Here is a 25222-nt window from a genome sequence, read left to right on the forward strand (position 1 = left end):
TGAAACATGGACTGCAGCAAAGCCGCAACAGAAGAGAATCGAAGCATTTGAGGTGTCATGCTACAGAAGCATGTTGAAAATTAGGTGGACTGATAACGTAAGGAATGAGGAGGTTCTACGCAGAAACCGCTAGGAAAGAAATATGTGGAAAACGCAGACAAGAAGAAGGGACTGTACCGTAGGACATCTGTTAGGACATCTTGGAACAACTTTCATGGTGCTAGAGGGAACAGTAGAGCGTAAAGACGGTAGAGGAAGACAGACATTGGAATACACACAGCAAATACACTCCTGGAAATTGAAATAAGAACACCGTGAATTCATTGTCCAGGAAGGGGAAACTTTATTGACACATTCCTGGGGTCAGATACATCACATCATCACACTGACAGAACCACAGGCACATAGACACAGGCAACAGACCATGCACAATGTCGGCACTAGTACAGTGTATATCCACCTTTCGCAGCAATGCAGACTGCTATTCTCCCATGGAGACGATCGTAGAGATGCTGGATGTAGTCCTGTGGAACGGCTTGCCATGCCATTTCCACCTGGCGCCTCAGTTGGACCAGCGTTCGTGCTGGACGTGCAGACCGCATGAGACGACGCTTCATCCAGTCCCAAACATGCTCAATGGGGGACAGATCCGGAGATCTTGCTGGCCAGGGTAGTTGACATACACCTTCTAGAGCACGTTGGGTGGCACGGGATACATGCGGACGTGCATTGTCCTGTTGGAACAGCAAGTTCCCTTGCCGGTCTAGGAATGGTAGAACGATGGGTTCGATGACGGTTTGGATGTACCGTGCACTATTCAGTGTCCCCTCGACGATCACCAGTGGTGTACGGCCAGTGTAGGAGATCGCTCCCCACACTATGATGCCGGGTGTTGGCCCTGTGTGCCTCGGTCGTATGCAGTGCTGACTGTGGCGCTCACCTGCACGGCGCCAAACACGCATACGACCATCATTTGCACCAAGGCAGAAGCGACTCTCATCGCTGAAGACGACACGTCTCCATTCGTCCCTCCATTCACGCCTGTCGCGACACCACTGGAGGCGGGCTGCACGACGTTGGGGCGTGAGCGGAAGACGGCCTAACGGTGTGCGGGACCGTAGCCCAGCTTCATGGAGACGGTTGCGAATGGTCCTCGCCGATACCCCAGGAGCAACAGTGTCCCTAATTTGCTGGGAAGTGGCGGTGCGGTCCCCTACGGCACTGCGTAGGATCCTACGGTCTTGGCGTACATCCGTGCGTCGCTGCGGTCCGGTCCCAGGTCGACGGGCACGTGCACCTTCCGCCGACCACTGGCGACAACATCGATGTACTGTGGAGACCTCACGCCCCACGTGTTGAGCAATTCGGCGGTACGTCCACCCGGCCTCCCGCATGCCCACTATACGCCCTCGCTCAAAGTCCGTCAACTGCACATACGGTTCACGTCCACGCTGTCGTGGCATGCTACCAGTGTTAAAGACTGCGATGGAGCTCCGTATGCCACGACAAACTGGATGACACTGACGGCGGCGGTGCACAAATGCTGCGCAGCTAGCGCCATTCGACGGCCAACACCGCGGTTCCTGGTGCGTCCGCTGTGCCGTGCGTGTGATCATTGCTTGTACAGCCCTCTCGCAGTGTCCGGAGCAAGTATGGTGGGTATGACACACCGGTGTCAATGTGTTCTTTTTTCCATTTCCAGGAGTGTAATTGAGGACGCAGGCTGCAAATGCTGCTCTCAGGTGAAAAGGTTGGCACGGGAAAGGAGTTCCTGACAGGAGATGCAAAGTAAATATCGACACTAAGCTGACATAGTAAACTAATAATAATAGTACAATCTGCTCCATCTCTAAGGAGTCTGGAATACATAATAAAATGTTGAAATAATGAGTACCAACATTCGCAGGTGACGCAAGGAATGAGAACTGTCGGTTGACAGACATATCAAGTCACTTAGTAACTCTAATCTCGGATTTTCGTGGCTGAGCATTGGGCAAACACTTTGTGGGTAATGAACGACTAATATTGTTACTTATTACATGAACTTCTCATTTGCAAGATTTCACTTATTTCGTAACAACAAGGCCGTTGATTTCTGTCATCATAGTATTATCTTGCTTACACTATTGAGTTTCCTTAATGTGATTTACATCTCGATGAGACGGGAATGAGCTATGACCAAATTCAGTTCTGCAATGATGGTGGTGATTCTATTTGACAAATGATCTTTCACAGACACTTACGCAAGACTGAAGGTTACATCAGCACGTAATGCAGTCCACTGAAGCTTTCGGTCGTATTGCATTGTTTTTTGCATTCGCCCGTAATTGTGGAAGCTGATACATAATTACTTTCTTTTCCAAATGAGCAGTTTCCGTATTAGCAGTTATTCTCCAACGTCTTTTAGCCCTAACGAGTTCTATTGTGTTACTGAGTATTCAACGTTCTACGAACTCTTCTGAAGCGCCTATGTTTCTTACTGCAGTTCCTGTCCATAAGAACTCTCACAACAAACATCGAATGTGGCAGATGAACATTTTTGTTTCCAGAATGAGATTTTCACTCTGCAGCGGAGTGTGCGCTGATATGAAACGTCCTGGCAGATTAAAACTGTGTGCCCGGCCGAGACTCGAACTCGGGACCTTTGCCTTTCGCGGGCAAGTGCTCTACCAACTGAGCTACCGAAGCACGACTCATGCCCGGTACTCACAGCTTTACTTCTGCCAGAAGCTCTCCTGCGAACCTTGCTGGCAGAAGTAAAGCTGTGAGTAACGGGTGTGAGTCATGCTTCGGTAGCTCAGTTGGTAGAGCACTTGCCCGCGAAAGGCGAAGGTCCCGAGTTCGAGTCTCGGTCGGGCACACAGTTTTAATCTGCCAGGAAGTTTCAACATTTTTGTTGTTGGGATCATTCTAACAAGCCTTACTGCCTCTATTCTACAAAACGAGGTGTAGTGGTGTAGCACTAATAAACTGGACTCACTTGCTGGAGGACCAGGGTTCAGTTTCCTCTACGTCTATTCACATTTAAGGGTTTTCCATTGTTTCCTTACATAGACTGAAGCTATCCTTCCGTACTCGGAACTCGTGCTCCGTCTCTAATAAAAAAATGTTCAAATGTGTGTGAAATCTTATGGGACTTAACTGCTAAGGTCATCAGTCCCTAAGCTTACACATCACTTAACCTAAATTATCCCAAGGACAAACACACACACACCCATGCCCGAGGGAGGACTCTAACCTCCGCCGGGACTAGCCGCACAGTCCATGACTGCAGCGCCTTATACCGCTCGGCTAATCCCGCGCGGCTCCGTCTCTAATAACATCACCGTCGACGGATCGTTAAAATATAATGTTCCTGAATTTCTTCTATCGTCGCTATGCTTTCGAGCCGGATTTTAAAAGTTTATCGTGGAAACTTAGAAGAATTTACCAACAGACATCAGCGGACACCAAAAGTTTTATAATTACTTTTTCACCCGTCTGTAAAAATGGGTAAACAATCGGATCATGTATCTTTTATCATAATAAAAAATTTAAAGTATGAGACGGATGATCTTGAAATTTGTCAGCTCTGTAGCCTCTAAATGTCCAAACAGCACATGCGACATTGCCTGCCCTTGCAGTTGCGGCTATACAATGTTGTCAACGACTAGATCAGTGTAAATATAGCACTTTTTCATAGTATGAAAACTTTTCGACGCGGTTCTCACACAACTAGCTTATCTCACAGGGAAAATTACGCTAATAGCAAGCGAAACGATAACGTTCATATAATTCTAAGAAATTATCTCATTAACTTTGTAGCCCACTGAAACTTTTCCTCAATCAAAGTCGTCTGTAAAAGGAAGGCATTATTTCTGCGTAGGAGTATGCGAAGAGTTTGTCACTTTTTTAAATGATTTAGCATCGATCGTGAATAACTTTTTTATTGTAATACGTGTAAAAATATTGGTGTTTGGAATGCAGAATGAGCTCGCTGTACATGCTGAAGCCGAACTCCACCGTCCAGAGTTTATTGAGGGGTATTTTCTGTGTATTTTGATATAAGGGGGCCGTGGCCTCCGGTGACTTGTATTAGAATAACGGCATTCCATTCTATTCCTGCCCTCCTTTGTCTTCGTGTTTCACTAAAAATATCCGCAGAACAATGGAAACACGGACGAGATGCGCTGGATGTTTTGTGTAGAAACAAGTATGTTCCGTTCGCTCGAGCTGCTTACTATTCACAACAGTAGAGTAATACCCATTTTACTCTTCGCCGTCATGTTCACGTTTAATGCTGCTCGGTTCTGTATCGCATTAGTTGGTTGTACGATAACAGTGATACACAGCAGTACCGTGGATAGGTTTACTCACGAAGAGAGGTCGACATGAAAGTCGTGTATGAGTCCTCCGAATGCAACGGGAGAACGTCGCAGTGGCGTTGTGCTGAGCTGATCGTGCAACAACAGCAACAACAACACAATACTTTTTCATTTGATGGTTGTTACATTACATTTGTTTCGTGTTGTACGTGTTGCGGTTGCACATTAAAGTCTTCTTCACTATTGTGAAGTTATTGTATGACAGTAACGCAGGCAACTGTGGTAGCAAGTCGAATAAATTTCCAAACTGGCAGAAAGTACCTCGGGGAAGATCAGTTTGGATTCCGGAAAAACGTAGGCACACGCGAGACGATATTGACCCTACAACTTATCTTAGAACATAGGACTTAGAGAAAGCTTTTGACAGTGTTGACTGGAATACTCTATTTGAAATTATGAAGGTATCAGGGGTAAAATACAGAGAGCTAATGGCTACTTCCAAATTGTACATAAACCAGACGGCTTTTATAAGAGTCGATTGGCATGAAAGGGAAGCAGTGGTTGAGAAGAGAGACAGAATTGTAGCTTATCCCCGATGTTATTCAATCTGTACATTGAGCGCGAAATGAAGAAAATCAAGGAAAAAATTGGGGAAAGACTTAAAGTTCTGAGAGAAGAAATGAAACGTTTGAGGTTCGCCACTGAAATTGTAATTCTGTCAGACGCAGTATATGACTTGGAAGAGCAGCTGAACAGAATGGGCAGTGTCTTGAAAGGTGGATATAAGAGGAACATCAACAAAAGCAAAGCAACGATGATGTAATGTAGTCGTATTGAATCAGATGACTCTGACAGAATTAGATTAGGAAACGCTTCTTGGGCAGTAAAATAACTGATTATGGCCGAAGTATAGAGGATAAAAAATATAAACTACGAATAGCAATAAAAGCCCTTTTTAAGAAGAGAAATTAGTAACCATCGAATATAAGATTTAAGTGTTAGTTTTGTAGCCATGTATGGAAGTGAAACATGGACGATAAACAGTTTAGAATGCTGAAGACTAGGTGGGCAGATCACGTAACTAGTGAGGAGACACTAAATAGAACAAGGGGAGAAAAGAAATTTGTTCCACAGACTGAAGACGGGGTCGATTGATAGGACACATTCTGAGGCATCACGGGACCGGCTACTATTGGAGGGAAGTGTGGATGGTAAAAATAGTAAAGGGAGACCAAGAGATGAATATAGTAGGCAGATTCAGAAAGAAGTTAGTTGCAGTAGTTTTTTCGGAGATGAAGAGGCTTGCACAGGTTAGAGTGGCATGGAGGGCTGCATCAAACTAATCTTAGGACTGAAGACCACAACAAAAACATTATTGCTTTATAACGAGCTTATACCGAAATATTCCCTGTGTATCCCCGGCAACCCTCCAAGATTTTGAAGATGAAATTCGTGTTCACCTTGTAAAAGCTCTTTATTCTTATATCTCTAATTCATTCACAAATTCAGATGTGGAAAAGTCTGTATTTTTTGTCATTTACCACGACTGAGCAAGGTACCGAACGACACGGCGCAGTGATTCGCCTACTGGCCTTGCTATAGGAAAAAGCGGGATTCAAAACTGTACTACGCCTTACAAACGTTTCCCACTTTTCCACAAATGTCTACAGGCAAATGCCGTTATGATTGCTTTAAGGAAGAAGCGGCCGAACTCCCTCACCATCCTTCTTAAAATTCACAACTGTGCTCTGTATCTAATAACCTCATCACCATAACAGACACCTTCCATTTTTTACTCGAATGGAGTAGCGCAGGGGTTTAGGGGTGGAGTTCAAATTACGCTCCACCCATGCAGGCGACTAAAGACTACGGTGATGCAGATCACTGCGTTCATCTTTCTCTGATATGAAGCTCCATTTTAAATAACCCCGGAGCCGACTGAACTTCAATCTCTAGCCATTATTCTCTACTTAATTATCGGCCGCAGAGCAAAGAAAATAAGCCACAACATGAAGTTTGTAGAGGAACTACAGGTGTTGTGAGTTTATTGTTGCACATAATTACAAATACGCTCACTTTTCTTGTTTGAAATGCGCCAGACTTTCAGTTAAATATTTCGCCTTTAGCATTTCAGTATGTTATAAAATCATCTCAACAGTCAAAGTTGTATGCTATATACTGTCAACTTAATCTTTGCTGCGCCACTTTCGTATGTGGCTGTAATGGATGAACCTCATAAGTAAAAGGTAAACGAAAAACGTCACTGTCAATAAAATGACGCTTGATTCGTAACTATATTAAATGATTCAGGTAAAGTTTCTACGGATAATGCTGCCATCAGTTTATCTGTAATAGTACGCACTCTTCTCCACCCCTCCCCCCAGACACACATGCACATGTTCGCATGCACATACACACACACACACACACACACACACACACACACACACACACACACACGCGCGCGAGCGTACACACACATACACTCCTGGAAATGGAAAAAAGAACACATTGACACCTGTGTGTCAGACCTACCATACTTGCTCCGGACACTGCAAGAGGGCTGTACAAGCAATGATCAGACGCACGGCACAGCGGACACACCAGGAACCGCGGTGTTGGCCGTCGAATGGCGCTAGCTGCGCAGCATTTGTGCACCGCCGCCGTCAGTGTCAGCCAGTTTGCCGTAGCATACGGAGCTCCATCGCAGTCTTTAACACTGGTAGCATGCCGCGACAGCGTGGACGTGAACCGTATGTGAGGTCTCCACAGTACATCGATGTTGTCGCCAGTGGTCGGCGGAAGGTGCACGTGCCCGTCGACCTGGGACGGGACCGCAGCGACGCACGGATGCACGCCAAGACCATAGGATCCTACGCAGTGCCGTAGGGGACCGCACCGCCACTTCCCAGCAAATTAGGGACACTGTTGCTCCTGGGGTATCGGCGAGGACCATTCGCAACCGTCTCCATGAAGCTGGGCTACGGTCCCGCACACCGTTAGGCCGTCTTCCGCTCACGCCCCAACGTCGTGCAGCCCGCCTCCAGTGGTGTCGCGACAGGCGTGAATGGAGGGACGAATGGAGACGTGTCGTCTTCAGCGATGAGAGTCGCTTCTGCCTTGGTGCCAATGATGGTCGTATGCGTGTTTGGCGCCGTGCAGGTGAGCGCCACAATCAGGACTGCATACGACCGAGATACACAGGGCCAACACCCGGCATCATGGTGTGGGGAGCGATCTCCTACACTGGCCGTACACCACTGGTGATCGTCGAGGGGACACTGAATAGTGCACGGTACATCCAAACCGTCATCGAACCCATCGTTCTACCATTCCTAGACCGGCAAGGGAACTTGCTGTTCCAACAGGACAATGCACGTCCGCATGTATCCCGTGCCACCCAACGTGCTCTAGAAGGTGTAAGTCAACTACCCTGGCCAGCAAGATCTCCGGATCTGTCCCCCATTGAGCATGTTTGGGACTGGATGAAGCGTCGTCTCACGCGGTCTGCACGTGCAGCACGAACGCTGGTCCAACTGAGGCGCCAGGTGGAAATGGCATGGCAAGCCGTTCCACAGGACTACATCCAGCATCTCTACGATCGTCTCCATGGGAGAATAGCAGCCTGCATTGCTGCGAAAGGTGGATATACACTGTACTCGTGCTGACATTATGCATGCTCTGTTGCCTGTGTCTATGTGCCTGTGGTTCTGTCAGTGTGATCATGTGATGTATCTGACCCCAGGAATGTGTCAATAAAGTTTCCCCTTCCTGGGACAATGAATTCACGGTGTTCTTATTTCAATTTCCAGGAGTGTATTTGTACACACAGAAAGATCTCTTGGTTCCTAATGACAAAAAAGGAGACAGTGCTGTGAGTGTTATGCGGTTTTACGATGCCAACATAACCGAACAATGTGCTAACATCAATATTTTTATTAAAAAATAAATGTTATTTTAAGCAGTGCTATGAGCATGACCGATAAATGTAGAAAAAATTACGTTAAGGCAGTTGAGTGGGAAAACAAATCCCATAATGTTCAAATGCAGCATTAATATTGTTTTGCATGGCACAATGACGTCGGTTAAATATCTATCAGTAACGTAGCAAAGCGATATGAAATGGAGCGAGCATGTAGTAGGGAAAAGATGAATGGTCGAGTTCAGTTTATTGGAAGAATCATAGAAAAGTTTGGTTCAGCTGTGAAGATGATTAGTTTCGAGCAACATTATAATAGTATAGTAAGGAAACGGACATCCACGAACCAGGTACAATAATTTTGGAGCTCAGTGAGGAGAATAGATTCCAGAATAACACTATGATTTAACACCCTGTAGTCCACAAGGGCCTGACAGTCCCCAGCCTGTCCCGCAGGGAGAAGAAATATAGGGGAGGCATACAGTGATGTGAAAGATCGAATCACTCCATCACGGAACATAGCACGCTCTAACCATCCTGTTCAGCACTAACATCCAGAAGGTGAGTGGAGCCTGAACCCTATACGCCTGGTTTCGGGTAGGTTGGCTAGCCTCCAGTAATTCGATATTAGGACGTAACACTGCAAGAGCAGCTGAACAAATACTAAGCACCTACCTCTCCATTTCTCCATTGCTGTCAGGAATGAGGCTCAACGGTCTATCCAAGGCGGCGCTCAGGCAGGTGTCTAACTCCGCTACTGTACCGTCGGTCACCTGCTGACGCACTCTAAGTTCATAAAGTAACTGCTGCCACTTCAGAAAACCAATTCCCTATAACCTCTGGCCTCCATGCTCGTAGTGGCTCCCTTGGTAATCAGTTAGTACTAATGATACTTCCTTGTAGATTAAAACTGTCTGCCGGGCCGAGACTCGAACTTCGTTCACCGTTGAATGGTAAATTCTCGTAGATGAGGACCGACGCAGAGGCCGAAGAAGAAGTTGGCTACGGAATAAGACTCGAAATGTCCAACAAAACATACAGCAGAATTCTCATGGTTTGAAATGTTTAGAGTATCGAATTGGTGTGAAACACTGAGAGGCGACTAAGGAAGGAAGTAGGAAAAATAAAATCCTTATTTCCGTGATGTGCGGAACTAAACACCAAAAATATTCCATCGCTGTCAAACAGTAAATGTGACTTTGTCACGGGATCTTCCACGTATGGCACCACGTTCCTTGACAAGGGAATCTGAAGAAGTTATGTGCGATCTGTCGCATAGAATGTCCATTAACAAAAAATTAACTGCATCTCAAATCCACTTATGTATCGAATTTTTTTATATCACATTAGTACTACTTTGCCTCACGTTCGGTAAGTACGTCATCTGATTTATTTCACAGTGGCGAATATTGCATATGACATTGCTTGTGTTCTCAAGGTATGCAGTCCACTCAACCTTTGTAACCGAAGTCATAATCGAAGAAGCACAGACACACACTGAATATGGTAAGTGGATCGTTTCCCTTATAACACGGAGTTAAGAGCTGCCAACGATCCGACTTCAGATCACAGATAAACATTGTTGGAATAAATTTATATCTCGATAATTACATAAATACTAAAGCATTCAAATCATTTTAATTGTGTATAAGTTTTCCGCAGGTAAAAGGATTGCTCCTGTCTGCGGATATAAAGAATTATTTTTTAATTATTATTTGTCCCTTGAATACCGCACGGGATTAGCCGAGCGGTCTAGGGCGCTGCAGTCATGGACGGTGCGGCTGGTCCCGGCGGAGGTTCGAGTCCTCCCTCGGGCATGGGTGTGTGCGTTTGTCCTTAGGATAATTTAGGTTAAGTAGTGTGTAAGCTTAGGGGCTGATGACCTTAGCAGTTAAGTCCCATAAGATTCCACACACATTTTGTCCCTTAAATAAGGAATGACGTAGAGTACCACCGCGTTTTGTTTCCTTACTTCTCGAACGGAACACTGTCAGTTTAACGATGTTTATTCCTAAAGCTCAACGCAGTTTCTCTTTGATAAATAATTTAGTAATGATCTGTAAAAGACAGGCTCTGTGCGTAAATTACAAACAGTGTTAAACTGATGGAGTTCCATTTAATTTTGGCTCGAGGATTTTTGTCTGTCAGCTATCTCGTGATTTTCACCTCTAACAATGAGAAAAATGGAAAGTCAGATTGTAAGAGTGATTCAGAAAATATTAAACTTTAGATGCTCCCATAACCGGCTGGATTTGTCAGGTCGGAGGGAGGCTAGGGTATACCTCCTCCCAAAGAACAGTGGCTTGTTTAGTACAGCACTACAGTGGTCGAACCAACCTTCAGGTTGGTCGCAGGTTTACATACTCCATAGCGTAACAACTGTTATATGCCGCGCGGGTTTAGCCGAGCGGTCTCAGGCACTGCAGTCATGGACTGTGAGGCTGATCCCGGCGGAGGTTCGAGTCTTCCCTCGGACATGGGTGTGTGTGTTTGTCTTTAGGATGATTTAGGTTAAGTAGCGTGTAGGCTTAGGGACTGATGACCTTAGCAGTTAAGTCCCATAAGACTTCACACACATTTTAATTTTTTTGAACTGTTATATAAATGTACCTCCTAGGCGAATGGCTTTAGCAGTTATGTTACCCGACGTAGCCCAATTCAACCGTCTCTGTCTTGCCTGTACTTCGTCTCCTCTTTCCCCCTGCTAACATGTCCAAACACGGTGCTTAAGTAAGCGACGTCAAGAAATCAGCCGATACAGAGTCTAATCTGCAATATGCTCTTCAACTGTATCGACTTTGCTAATCAAATCGGATAAGGGTGTCACGATATAACAATGAATTCTCTCCCTACAATATGAGTGGACAAAATAGGAAGTTATCGTTTGGTAATGACGAACATCAGACAGACATCAGAGACTCCTAAAACAAAGTTAGTGGAAGCGTATTGAAAAATTACACAAAAAGTGATGCATTGAGGAATGCTGCTGGACGGCAGAAATAGTAGTTTAGGACTAATTCTAAGTAAGTTTTTCGGACTGGCATACGACTATACCGTTACATAGCGCTTTGATATTTCATAATAAACGCTGAATTTGAGTCATAGAAAAGTTTATGATATTACATAATACATCGTAACAGCAACTTCATGTCTGGAAAGTGCCTAGATATATTTGAAGACTATTTTCGCTTTTTTATTCCAATTCTTCACTCGAGTAAATTGTGGCCAATTCCATCTATCAGTCTGGCGCGTGTGAGTATTCAACCACACACACACACACACACACACACACACACACAAAGACAGACCAAAAGTATCATACTGACAATACCTGTCTCTGTCTAGAGGCGGTAATCTCGAAGATTCTGGTTACTGCATAGATCGCGGGTTGGCTTTAGGGTAACACTCACTCGCCAAGGGTATTTGAGATGACAGATGAGACGTATATGCGCACAGTGGCTTGTATCTACACTTTCCGAGTACAACGCCCAAGAGAGAAAGGAACAGACCTGAGTTTTTTATGCTGCTGCAAACTTGTTAGTCGTTCCAGTGAGTTAATTGCAGCGCAGATACCACTGCAGCCTTTTTTCTTATGAAAATGAAGTTGCTGCGAAGGACAAGTTAAACGTTTACAGGGTGTTACAAAAAGGTACGGCCAAACTTTCAGGAAACATTCCTCACACACAAATAAAGAAAAGATGTTATGTGGACATGTGTCTGGAAACTCTTAATTTCCATGTCAGAGCTCATTTTAGTTTCGTCAGTATGTACTGTACTTCCTCGATTCACCGCCAGTTGGCCCAATTGAAGGAAGGTAATGTTGACTTCGGTACCTGTGTTGACATGCGACAGATTGTCTAATAACGTTTGGGCAGGCATTGTTGGTGATGTCTTGATTGGGCCCCATGTTCTTCCACCTACGCTCAATGGAGCACGTTATCATGATTTCATACGGGATACTCTACCTGTGCTGCTAGAACATGTGCCTTTTCAAGTACGACACAACATGTGGTTCATGCACGATGTAGCTCCTGCACGTTTCAGTCGAAGTGTTCGTACGCTTCTCAACAACAGATTCGGTGACCGATGGATTGGTAGAGGCGGACCAATTCCATGGCCTCCACGCTCTCCTGACCTCAACCCTCTTTACTTTCATTTATCATCGTACTCGTATTGTGGACGGCTGTGATACAATATGCCATTCTCCAGGGCTGCATCAGCGCATCAGGGTTTCCATGCGACGGAGGGTGGATGCATGTATCCTCGCTAACGGAGGACATTTTGAACATCTCCTGTAACAAAGTGAAGTCACGCTGGTACGTTCTGTTGCTGTGTGTTTCCATTCCATGATTAATGTGATTTGAAGAGAAGTAATAAAATGAACTCTAACATGGAAAGTAAGCGTTTCCGGACACATGTCCACATAACATACTTTCTTTCTTTGTGTGTGAGGAATGTTTCCGGAAAGTTTGGGCGTACCTTTTTGTAGGACCTTGTATAATTGTTAGGTTGGTGCATAATCTCGTAGCATTTTTGTTTTACATGTTGGTATTCTGGCTGCTACGTGTGTTTTGGCGTTGTCATTTCTTATTTGTAGTTCACTATTGTTATCTGAGTTTACATATTGTCATTTTTGTCATTTTCAGCTAGTAAGAGGCGCTTTGGACGCAGGAAGTGCGGCCCGAGTGAAGAAATCGTAACGGTATCCACATATTCTTCTGTTTGATTTCAGTAGAGGGATGAGAGCAGCGGATGCAGCCAGAAATATTTGCGCGGTGTGTGGAAATAACGCCATTAGACAGAGCATGACAGGAAAATGTTTTTCTCGTTTTTAGGAGGATTGTTTTGACATTCGTGACTCTCCACATTCAGGGAGGCCTTCAGGGTTTGATGAAGATCGTTTAAACGCACTAATCCACAATGACCCATTTCAGTGTACTCGAGAACTGACAAATGCTTCGGTGAAGGTGCTCTAAGCCAAAATCACGAAAATCAGCAGGTGGCTATATTTGCATCTCTGCTTGCTCGTCGTCAATTGGCTCGCTAAAAACATTGACCATTCCTACCCTACAAATCAGCAGCTCTCCATACAAAGACCTACGCGTATCCACAAAAGTTAATATTATTCGTCTGGTGGAACAGTTACGGCGTGGTGAACTTGCTTCCCCGAGCTGTAACCATCGCTGCTGACGTTTATTGTCAACAACTTGGACGCAGTCCAAGACCAATGACCAGGAAGACGGAGTGAAGTGATATTACTCCACGTTAACGCCCGCTCGCATTCTACTACACTACTGGCCATCAAAATTGCTACACCACGAAGATGACGTGGTACAGACGCGAAATTTAACCGACAGGTAGAGGTTGCTGTGTTATGCAAATGATTAGCTTTTCAGAGCATTCACACAAGGTTCGTGCCGGTGGCGATTCCTACAACGTGCTGACATGAGGAAAGTTTCCAACCGATTTCTCATACACAAACAGCAGTTGACCAGCGTTGGCTGGTGAAAAGTTGTTGTGATGCCTCGTGTAAGGAGGAGAAATGCGTACCATCACGTTTCCGACTTTCAGAAAGGTTGGAGTGTAGCCTATCGAGATTGCGGTTTATCGTATCGCGACATTGCTGCTCGCGTTGGTCGAGATCCGATGACTGCTAGCAGAATATGGAATCGGTAGGTTCAGGAGGGCAATAAGTAACTCCGTGCCGGATCCCAACGGCCTCGTATCACTAGCAGTCGAGATGACAGCCATCTTATCTAAATGGCTGTAACAGATCGTGCAGCCACGTCTCGATCTCTGACTCAGCAGATGGCTACGTTTGCAAGACAACAACCATCTGCACGAACAGTTCGACGACGTTTGCAGCAGCATGGACTATCAGCTCGGAGACCATGGCTATGTTTACCCTTGACGCTGCATCACAGACAGGAGATCCTGCGATAGTGTACTCAACGACGAACCTGGGTGCACGAATTGCAAAACGTCATTTTTTCGGATGAATCCAGGTTCTGTCGCATCCGTGTTTGGCGACATCGCGGTGAACGCACATTGGAACTTGCATTCGTCATCGCCATACTGGCGTATCACCCGACGTGATGGTATGGGGCGCCATTGATTTCATGTCACGTTCACCTCTTGTTCGCATTGACGGCACTGTGAACAGTGGACGTTACATTTCAGATGTGTTACGACCCGTGGCTCTACCCTTCATTCGACCCCTGCGAAACACTACATTTCAGCAGGATAATGTACGACCGCAGGTTGCAGGTCCTGTACTGGCCTTTCTGGATACAGAAAATGTTCGACTGCCCTGGCCAGCACATTCTCCAGATCTTTCACCAATTGAAAACGTCTGGTCAATGGTGGCCGAGCAACAGGCTCGTCACAATACGCCAGTCACTACTCTTGAACTGTTGTATCATGTTGAAGCTGCATGTGCAGCTGTGCGTGTACACGCCATCCAAGCTCTGTTTGACTCAATGCCCAGGCGTATCAAGGCCGTTATTACAGCCAGAGGTGATTGTTCTGGGTACTGATTTCTCGGGATGTATGCACTCAAATTGCGTGAAAATGTAATCACATGTCAGTTCCAGTATAATATATTCGTCCAATGAATACCCGTTTATCATCTGCATTTCTTGTTGGTGTAGCAATTTTAATGGCCAGTAGTGTAGATTGTCAAAAAGCAATGTACAGGAGTTGGGTTGGGAAGCTATTCCGCACCCACCTTATTCACATAATCTTGCGTTCTCAGATTTTATCCTTTTCGTTCCCTATCGGGCAACCACCAAGAAACTTCCTTTCAGGATGAAAATGCGTTCTGAACGTAGCTCGACGTGTTCTTCGCCTCAAAATCACGTGATTTCTACTGTCGTGGAATAGAGAAGCTACCCCAGCGTTGGCAGACTGTTGTAAATAGTGGAGGAGAATGTACACTATGTGATCAAAAGTATCCGGACACCTGGCTGAAAATGACTTACAAGTTCGTGGCGCCCTCCATCGGTAATGCAGGAATTCAATATTGTATTGCCTCACGCTAAGCCTTCATGACAGCTCCCACTTTCGCATGCATACGTTCAATCAGGTGCTGGAGGGTTTCTTGGGGAATGGTAGCCCATTCTTCACGGAATGCTGCACTGAGGTCTGGAACGAAGTCGGCGTTCAAAAACATCTCAGAGGTGTTCTATAGGATACAGGTCGGAACTCTGTGCTGGCCAGTCCATTACAGGAATGTTACTGTCGTATAACCACTCCGCCACAGGCAGTGCATTATGAACAGGTGCTCCGTCTTATTAAAAGATACAATCGCAATCCCCAAATTGCTCTTCAACAGTAGAAAGCAAGAAGGTGCTTGAAACATGTGTGGGTCTGTGCTGTGATATTGCCAAGCAAAACAACAAGGGGTGCAAGCCTCCTCCATGAAAAACACGACCACACCATAACACCACTTACTGTTGGCACTACACACGCTGATACGTGACGTTAACGGGGCATTCGCCATACCCACACCCTGCCATCGGATCGTTAAATTGTGTATCGTGATTCGTCACTGCACACTACGTTTTTGCACTGTTCAGTCGTCCAATGTTTACGGTCCTTACACCACGCAAGGCGTCGTTTGGCATTTACCGGCGTCATGTGTGGCTTATGAGGAAGCCGCTCAACCATGAAATCCAAGTTTCCTCACCTGCTGCCAAACTGTCATAGTGCCTGCAATGGATCCTGATGCAGTTTGGAATTCCTGTGTGTTGGTCTGTATAGGTGTCTGCCTATTACACATTACGACCCTATTCTAATGTCGATGATCTCTGTAAGTCAACAGACGAGGTCGGCCTGTACGCTTTTGTGCTGTACATGTCCCTTCCCGTTTCCACTTCACTATCACATCGGAAACAGTGGATCTAGGGATGTTAGGTGTGTGGAAATCTCGCGTGCAGACGTATGACGTAAGTGACACCCAATCACCTGACTACGTTCGAAGTCCGTGAGTTCCGCTCCCTCACGGTGTCTAATGACTACTGAGGTCGATGATATGGAGTACCTGGTAGTAGTTGGCAGCACAATGTACCTAATATGAAAAACATATGTTTTTAGGGGTGTCCGGGTACTTTTGATCACATAGTCTATTGCTGATGATAAAAGTCTCTGTTATGCGTATCTCTCGTGTTTGTTAAACTTATGCAAAAATGCTACGAACTTATGCGCCGTACCAATGAATTGCATGGGAAAACAAGTAGAACTGCATGAATCACGAAATCATCGTAACCAATATCATTGTTGGCGATGTTCACTGCGGCTATAGCCCATCCTCTCTCTTCATTTCCTACCTCGCTTTTATAAAGGCCTCTGTCGGACATTACTGTGAAAGACATGTAGCATCGTTTTTCCTCCCTTTTCTTTTTGAGAGTGGTGGGTAGAGAACCGATTTACATACTGTATTTGACCACGCGATGTCACCCATCCTGTCTAGATGCTCAAGACTTGACAGCTGACTTGTCTCTATTGCTTAAACAATCTCCCACAGTCACAAAATTTCTCTTATTTTATAGAGTGATTGTTCTTACTGAAATTTCATTTCCAGTGCTAGAAAAGTGTGAAGCTACCAGTTTTGCCCCTATGATCTTGTTATGCATTCTCATGTTCTTCTCCCAGAGGACAGAACTCACGAGCAGAATACTAAGCTTCCTTCATTTAATTCGTCGTTAAATATACTTTCGTTACTGGTCGACACTCATGTTACCAGGTATTTAAAAACATTGCATCCTTTGATTCCAACCCTATGTTTTGTGACTGCTATGTGCTTAATTATTTTTCACATTAATTACTAGTCCTCTGAAAAATATAACAGATATTTTCTGACGTGATTCGTTTGACGTAATTTGTTTGAACACTGAATGAGGTGAAAGTACGTATTATGAAGCAGTTATATAGATAATAGTTAAAGATACAAATTTTTTCCCGAAAAAAACTAACCACACGACTACTAGACATGGCTTCCTGCGTATCAGGACGCAGGCCAGCCTTCTCGGCTACAGAAACGAACAAAGACAATAGTATATTTTCAGTGAACCTCGAATGCTCACACACCTAAAAGCAATGAAAATTTAACGTCTGGTTGGAAACTGTCAACGTACCGGAAGACCAGTTAAGTCTTACGAACGCTCTGTCTTTCTGGGAATCGTTATTTTGGCAGCTATGTTTCTCCGATAATTAATCACATGTGTGATCAGCTCAATGGTTACAAACTCTCCCACTTGTCTAAATTGCCGGCACAACTGAGGCTGAATCGGTGGCCTTATGTGTTTCAAGAAATCACGGCCATGTACATTTCGTTCACGTAATGGACAAACAAAGGGTAATTCGTCACTGACATGGAAAATTGCGGCCTATTAAGTGGCCACAAGACTTTACGGGAAGGACTGGGTCTAAGGTATTTCAAATTCTTAATTCACTGGTCTAATACAGATTATTTACGAGCCAATCTTCGTTACAAATTGCATAAACTTTTTCATAAAATTTAATTTAAGGTAAGAAATACACTGTAACATACAGAGCGTCTACCCGAAGTAACAAGTTACTACTAAAAAAGAAAAATTATAAGGGTCTATAACACAAATGGTTAACAATTTTAAGAGGAGTAACAACTTAAATATGGTGGATTACTAGTATGCGAAAGCCCCTGGGTAGCATGAACACGCAGTACCCAGTAACTCACAGTACAAATTTCAAAACTTACTTTCAAATGACAACGGACACGAGCCGTTCTTTAGCAAGGTCTTTAAAACAGAAACTTTTGGTCTGATTTAAATAAATAGTAACTTACATCGCAGTTTTACATCAACAAGGAATTAAGTTAAATTCCCTATTTTAGAGAAAATACCCAGATATGCTATCAAAGAAACATTCATCATCATCAGTTTTCTGCTGTGTTAGCAGGTCCTTTGCCTCTGGATTTTCTGCAATCCATTGCTTTCTTCTTAAGGCTGATGTATGTTGCACCGTCAATCTCGTCACCCATTATCTGAAATCTCTTCCTTCCTCGCTTTCTATTCCCTTCTACATAACTTCTAAAACTGTTTTAATCAGTCCGTCTTTCTTTCTTAATATATGCCCAATCAAATTTCTTTTTCTTCTTTTTATTACATCTAGTAACTGTCTTTTCTCTCCCGCTCTTCTCAGTACCTCTTCATTTTTTACTCTGTCCATCCAACTTATTCTTTCCATCCCCCGACATGTCCACATCTCAAAAGCCTCCAGCCTTTCTCTGTCTTTCTTCCTCAAAGTCCAGGTTTCAGCGCCATATAGAACAACACTCCATACAAGACATTTTATGAGTCTCTTCCTGAGTTCTCTGTCCAGACCGCTGCAGAAAATTATCGTTTTCTTATAAAATGCCTCTTTTGCCATTGTTATCCTTATTTTAGTTTCTGTGGTGCACTTTCAGTCGATGACTATCCTGCTTCAAAGATACTTAAAATTTTGCACCTGTTCTAGTATTTCTCCAGTCAGCTTAATATTTATTTCTGTATTTCCTCCTAGTGCCAATACTTTTGTTTTCTTTGTGTTAAATTTCATTCCATAATTTATTCCGTTAGCTTCAGTGGTGTCCACCAAATCCTGTAATTCTTTTTCCCCTGTGGCTAGAAGGACCATGTCATCAGCAAACCTCAAACACCCTCCTCTTCTTCCACCAATTTCTACTGCTTTGTCACCTAATGAGCATTGGTCAATCATATTTTCCAAGTAGAAGTTGAAAAGAGTAGGTGATAGACAACATCATTGTCTTACTCCTTTTCCTAGTCCGATCCAGTTTGTACTTTCTCCTCTCACTTTAACTGAGGCTTTTTGATTAAGATATAATGAGTTAACAAGTCTTCTGTTTTCCAGTCCATTCTCTTTTCCCTCATTATAGTCGCCAGCTTGTCCCAAACCACATTGTCAAATGCCTTTTCTAGATTGATGAACCACATACATAGGTCTCTTCCTGTTTCTATAAACCTTTCTCCGAAGATTCGTAGGAGCCCTATTGCATCTCTGGTGCCCGTATTACGTCTAAAGCCAAACTGCTCCTCGCCAAGATTCTCCTCCATTACTTTTTCAAGTCTTTTATTAATTATTCTTAACATCACTTTGGCTGCATGTGAAATGAGTCTCATTGTCCTGTGCTCACTGCATTTCTTGGTTCCTTGTGTTTTCGGTAGTGGAATCATTACCCTTGTCAGAAAGTCCTCAGGCCATTCACCACTGTCATATTTTATTACATAACCTCAATATTTCTCTTATTCCATCTTCGTTCAAGCATTTTAGTATTTCTCCCGGTATTGTATCTGTACCTACCGCTTTGCGAGTTTTCATTGCAGCTACGGCAGACTTTACTTCTTCCATTATGATGGTCGGTCCTTTCTCGTCATCACTTACACTGTTGTGTGATTCAAGTTCCAGAGTTTCTGGTTTGCGATTTGTGTTACATAGCTCTTTTAGATATTCTTCCCATCTCTACAGGACATCGTCACGATCTTTGTTCACTACCTTTTCGTCTTTACTCAAAATGTTCATAGTAGCACTTCCTGCTCTGTCTTGTTCCCATGTCATAGTCTTTACTCTGTTGTATAGTAAGTCGCATCATCCCTTCCTGTCCTGTTCTTCAGTTGCATCAAATTCCTCTTTCAGCCATTTTTTCCTACCTGCTCTGTTTCTCTTCGCAGTTCATTATTTAACCTTCCATGTATCTTTCTTGCATCTTCAGTGTTCTTGTTTTTAAATTTTCTTCTGTCCTCCATCTTGGAAATCATTTCTTGTGTGACACATGGTTTTTTTCCCTTTTCCCTTTTATACGTCCTATATTTTGCTGTCCTGCTTTAATGATTCCTTCTTTCAGCATATTCCAGTACTCGTAATGTGTTTAGAAACTCACGTGACAGCATTTCTGTAATTTATTCTTTGTTGGATATTCTCTAGATCCCACTTCTTCACCATGAACGCCTTCTTCAGTGTTTTCATTCTTATTTCTATTTCTGCCATAAGTAAGTTGTGGTCGCTATTAGTATCTGCACCTGACAATGTGTGCACCTTCTTGATTCCATTCCTGTATCTTTCTTCTACCCGTATAAAATTGATTTGGTTTCTGTATTTATCCCCTGGTGGTTTCCAAGTGTAGAGCCTCCTCATGTGACTCTTGAACCGTGTATTTGCCGCTATCAGCTGCCTTTCCCTGCAGAAGTCAATTAGCCATTCCCATCTATCATTTCTCTTTCCAAGACCATGACTGCCTAGTATGGTTCCCTCTTTCCCTTTTCCCACAATGGCGTTCGAGTCTCCCATTACTATTTTGCGGCATTTTTTTGAAAGAAAAATTAATTTGTTGAAAATGAACTTAGCTGTGAAGAACGACAGGTTAATACTCAAAGACCTCAGGAAGACGTGAAAGCTGACGTTCATGGAGTGCCTAGAAAACCGATATGTCCAAAACACGATAACATAACTTGTCCACAACATGGGTGAGCGGAACTGTGGCCGGCGATCCACGCGGCCAACGCAGAACGCCGCGGATGTTTAGCGGCAAAGAGCAGACACCACGTCCGTGCTTAAGCACCAGGACAGCACGTTAGCGGGACCAGCTTGCCCGACAGCCTCAGGTTGAGTGGGCTGCATCCATACGAACACGTCTCCAGTTACTTCCTTTAAACAGAAAATAACAATCTAATGGCCCTGAGTAAGGCCCTCGAACACCAACGAATCTTTTAAATGTTCTTTTGTTAAGACTCTAAGTCTTAAAGCAAAATTACAACTAAAATAGTACATTTTTATCTCACGATGTATGTGGTGAAGGCGTAGAAACGCTTCTACAAAGGACTCAGCGCCTCATAATCAGGTCAACTCTGCGGAGAAACCTTAAGACCGGTATACAATATATGGTGAAACAGACTGGTTGCTAGGCGAGCCACACATATCATTCAGCCGCTGCAGCAAAAACACAACCTAGAATAATTTTAATTCAAGTCTGATATCTAAGAGAAATAGTATACCGTGATTAATCTCCCATTAAACCTGCATTAACGAGTATGGCCACATTAGTTAGGTTAGATAATTTAGTGCCGACATGGAAAACCAAAGCCAACCCAAATATAAAAATTCATCCCACTATAATAATTGGGCACAGGCTAGAATTTACGACATAAATTTGTGACTCGTGCCTCAGACATGCACGATAATTACAATTTGAAGTCCCTTTAAACACAAAACTGAGTTACAGTGGTCTCCTCCTTTCAAGAACACTTGAAATCAATTACATGTCAGTAAAATAATCGAACAACATAAATAAAATTCATATAGACGGCATATCAGAGCTGAGGTTCAAGTATACAACTTTAAAGTCTTACGCAAACAAAATTTAACGGACCTTAGTGTCAGCTCGCTCTTTTAACGAGAGGAGAGACACTGCTATGTTCCACCATGGAGACGAGAATAACCACCAATCGAAAACCGCAGAAAAACACCCGTCCGTCATAGAAAGCACGCTCTGACAGCCCGTACGTCCCTCAAACCATCTCCACGCCCCGCGAAGATGCCAAATCGATGAATCCAAGGTTCCTACAGGTCGCGATGTTGAGACCCTTCTTCTCATAATTTACCGACAGACTTGTTTTTCATTGCGCTCCACAGATAATACTACCGCGACAAATAGCAACAAACCCCTATTTCGTCACGGTCCCCCAGAGGGAGACCCAGCAGTTTCAAAGCCCTGCGGACGAAGACGAGAGGCGACTACGAAAGTCGATATCGCCCAATAAGCGACCACGGCACAATCACATCATCCAATACCAAAGCATATCGGAAGCTAAGTTTACATCCAGTGCCAGGCGAACAGAACAGCTTTTAGAGATGAAGCACTTTCTAGTATCCACTGTGATGTAAAAGAAAATTATCCACACTCTGTATGAGAATGGCCTGTTTGGGATATTAACCTCGCTCTTCAAAAATACCAGTTCAGTGTTTTAAGCATTACGCCACCATGCATGGATGGTCAGTAGTGGACTGCTTAGATGGTACAGCATACAATATTATCTTACAAATGATCTCTGTATTGTAACGTTAACGACGATATTCTGGGATGTTTCAATGCAAGTCCTACAGAGACGTGTCTCATTTTGTTGTAAGTTTTGCATAGGCTTCTCTGCAGAAGACATAATTAAAGTCCCTTAGCTAACAACTTACAATTTTAAAATTTTATACATGCTCACAACAGCAACCGCAGGATGAAATCTTCGTGAGGAAATAACTAGCAGCTAATCAGCTGCAAAATGGAAGATTTATTTAAACCCCTTGACCATGGTTCCAATTTATATAAAAACGTAATCTAAAGAAGGAAACTAGTGAGTACTGGATTATATGCTGTAGCGGCTATTTTTTAACGTACCTCCACTTCAACGCGTATCCCAGTTGTCACTAGTTTCCTTCGGAAGAAGAAGTTTTCATAAATGTTGAAACCATGATCAAGGTGTTTAAATAAACATCCCAATTTGCAGCTCATTGGCGGCTTATTATTTCTTCACGAAGAATTTCCAAATAATATACATTACTCACAGGATACACCGAGAAGTACGGTTCTCACTGCTGGAAACCCAGCTGTGAATGCACATATGCCTCGACATACAGCGTAACCCGTAGGATAGTATACTGTCATGTCGAACAAGGAGGTTTGGATGTAAAATAAGTCCTAAGATCAGATCACTTCCAAATGTTCTGCATCTCAGTAGGCACACAGCAGAGATAATGAGCTATGACTTTGTGCTTTACAGGTGCCCATGGCAAGGACAATGTTGTGAGTATCCGTCGTCCGGTTCTTTTCTACTTGACAAAAGAAATCTTCTCCAATGTCGAGAGTGTGGCGAATGTTCCAGTTTTCTCGTAGCTGTATTGTATTCGGAGGAAAATGGCATGAAGTTGGAGATCTGAAAGTGATAGGATGTACATACTCATTTATGTCCAAATTGTGTACTTACACAGATGAGTTTCCTATCCAAGTTTTGCAACCAACCCCGAGGGTACGGTGGAGCAGCTACGTCATCAAGAGACAGGGTGGCAGAGGGGTGAGACTGGATGGTAGGCCATTATAGCTCAGACAGATGTGACTGTCAATATAAACACTATATTTCCAATGGATAAATTGGTTTTTTGAGGTGTGATGGGAAAATGTTCACGACTGTTTCTTACAGGAGTGGACCAATTGTTGGTTAGCTGGTGGCTAGCGTCCCTCTAGCTGTCTGCAAAACACCCTGGCTGTTTGCTTTGCTTACATCTGCACTCAGCACTGCGCCTGCAGCTATGTTGCACGAGCTACAACATTGACATCAGTGGTGTACACTGAAATATTGCAGAGGCAGCCCCTTTTCGATGAATGACCACATTCAGGTGGTCGGGGATGGTAGCAAGAGACATTCCCACCATGTGACCAGAAGACGGCTGCTCAGCTTGGGGTGCGATCTGCTGTTTCCTGACAGGAGTCCAGGTGCTGCTGGATTGGATCAGCCAGCCAGCTGCACTGTGACATCAAGTCTGATGGACAGATCAAGTGAAGAGAGCAGGTATTTTGGTGGAGACAGTAACCCTAGACTGTGGCTGGTGGCTCTGACGTCTCCTCATCTGGCATGGTCTCTGATACTGCTCGACAGCAAATTAATTTGCTACAAAATCAACGATTATATATTCCAAAACGAAGCGCAACTCTTGTGCAAATGCGCTGCTCCTTGTCACATACCCAGCAACACCACTGAAACCATGATGATTGAGACATCGTATTGTTTGTGCTGAGCATTAACATATCACTTACAACCTACGTTGAGTGAGTGTAGTCCGTCTCGCAATTGTTTCACATGTTTGTTGTCTTAAACCAGATGTCGATGTGCCACACTCACTGGCCGCTGGTAGCTAATACAGTGTTCCACCGCACCTTCTCACAAACTTTACTCTTAACCTGGTAGCGGAGCACCATTAATCCCCCCTTCCCCTACAGAGAAGGTATGGACTATCATATCTCCCTTAGGATCAATTCCACACCTTGTCTCAAGAACACAACACAAATTCCTCTTACAAATCATTTGGAAATCTAATTTTCAAAGTTTCGAGTCCACATATGACTTACACTCTTACATGCCTCGTTACTTGCTTACATCTACTACACTCAACAGCCCTTTACTTCCTCTAGAACTCTCATTATTTTACGCTTATGCACTTCTCGCAACCTGCAAAATATATACCCCTGACAGTTTTCAAACATTCGCTGCTTACTCCTTGGCCTTACATCTTCCTAAATTCAATCAGAAACATTTTTTTACAACACCATATTCCCTTTCATTCTCTTAAATTCGAAAAGATACATTATTTTACAACATAATATTCCTTTCAATCTCTAGGGATACAATCTACCTGAATATATACTATCGGTGCATCTGCTTACTGAACTGGCCTCTCCGTCAAACAGAAGAAGGCTATTCAAAGCAGAGTTAGAGTTCAGGAACCTCCAGCATGCTGGAATAGCTATGGGTCAGCAACTTTTGTTAATCACTACAACAAAAAACCAGCCAAAGTAGCAAATTTCAATTTTTTTCACTCGATGACTAGTTTCAGATTGGGACTCATTTTCAAATCATCGTAACATAGTAAAAAATGGTATTTCCGAAAGTGCGAAAACCATGTCAGAAATGTGCAATCGAACTGTTATCCGTAAGCACTGTAACTATTTGTTTGCACATTTTTGACATGGTCTTTTCAGTTTCTTAAATACCATTTTTGCCTACCTTACGATGATCTGACAAATGGGTCTCAGTCCAAAACTAGTCTTCGAATGAATAAAAAAGTGAAATTTGTAACTGTGAGTTGTTTTTCGTTGTACAGAGTTAGATCCATTACAGCACCAGGTATTGTGACACTCAAGGTCACAGTTACTCTTCCCGTTATTGTTTAACATTCTGCGCTAACTGATCAGCTGAAATTGGGCCTT

General features: G+C 43.7%; 1 non-coding gene across 1 annotated transcript; it reads right to left on the bottom strand.

The window, feature by feature from the left end:
- Positions 1-2614: 2614 nt before the first annotated feature.
- Positions 2615-2689, bottom strand: Trnas-cga (transfer RNA serine (anticodon CGA)). The gene has a single exon. It is a non-coding gene; the product is annotated as a tRNA-Ser (tRNA).
- Between the last annotated feature and the right edge of the window lie 22533 nt (positions 2690-25222).

Source organism: Schistocerca cancellata, chromosome 8 (assembly GCF_023864275.1).
Source record: "Schistocerca cancellata isolate TAMUIC-IGC-003103 chromosome 8, iqSchCanc2.1, whole genome shotgun sequence".
Taxonomy (NCBI): Eukaryota; Metazoa; Arthropoda; class Insecta; order Orthoptera; family Acrididae; genus Schistocerca; species Schistocerca cancellata.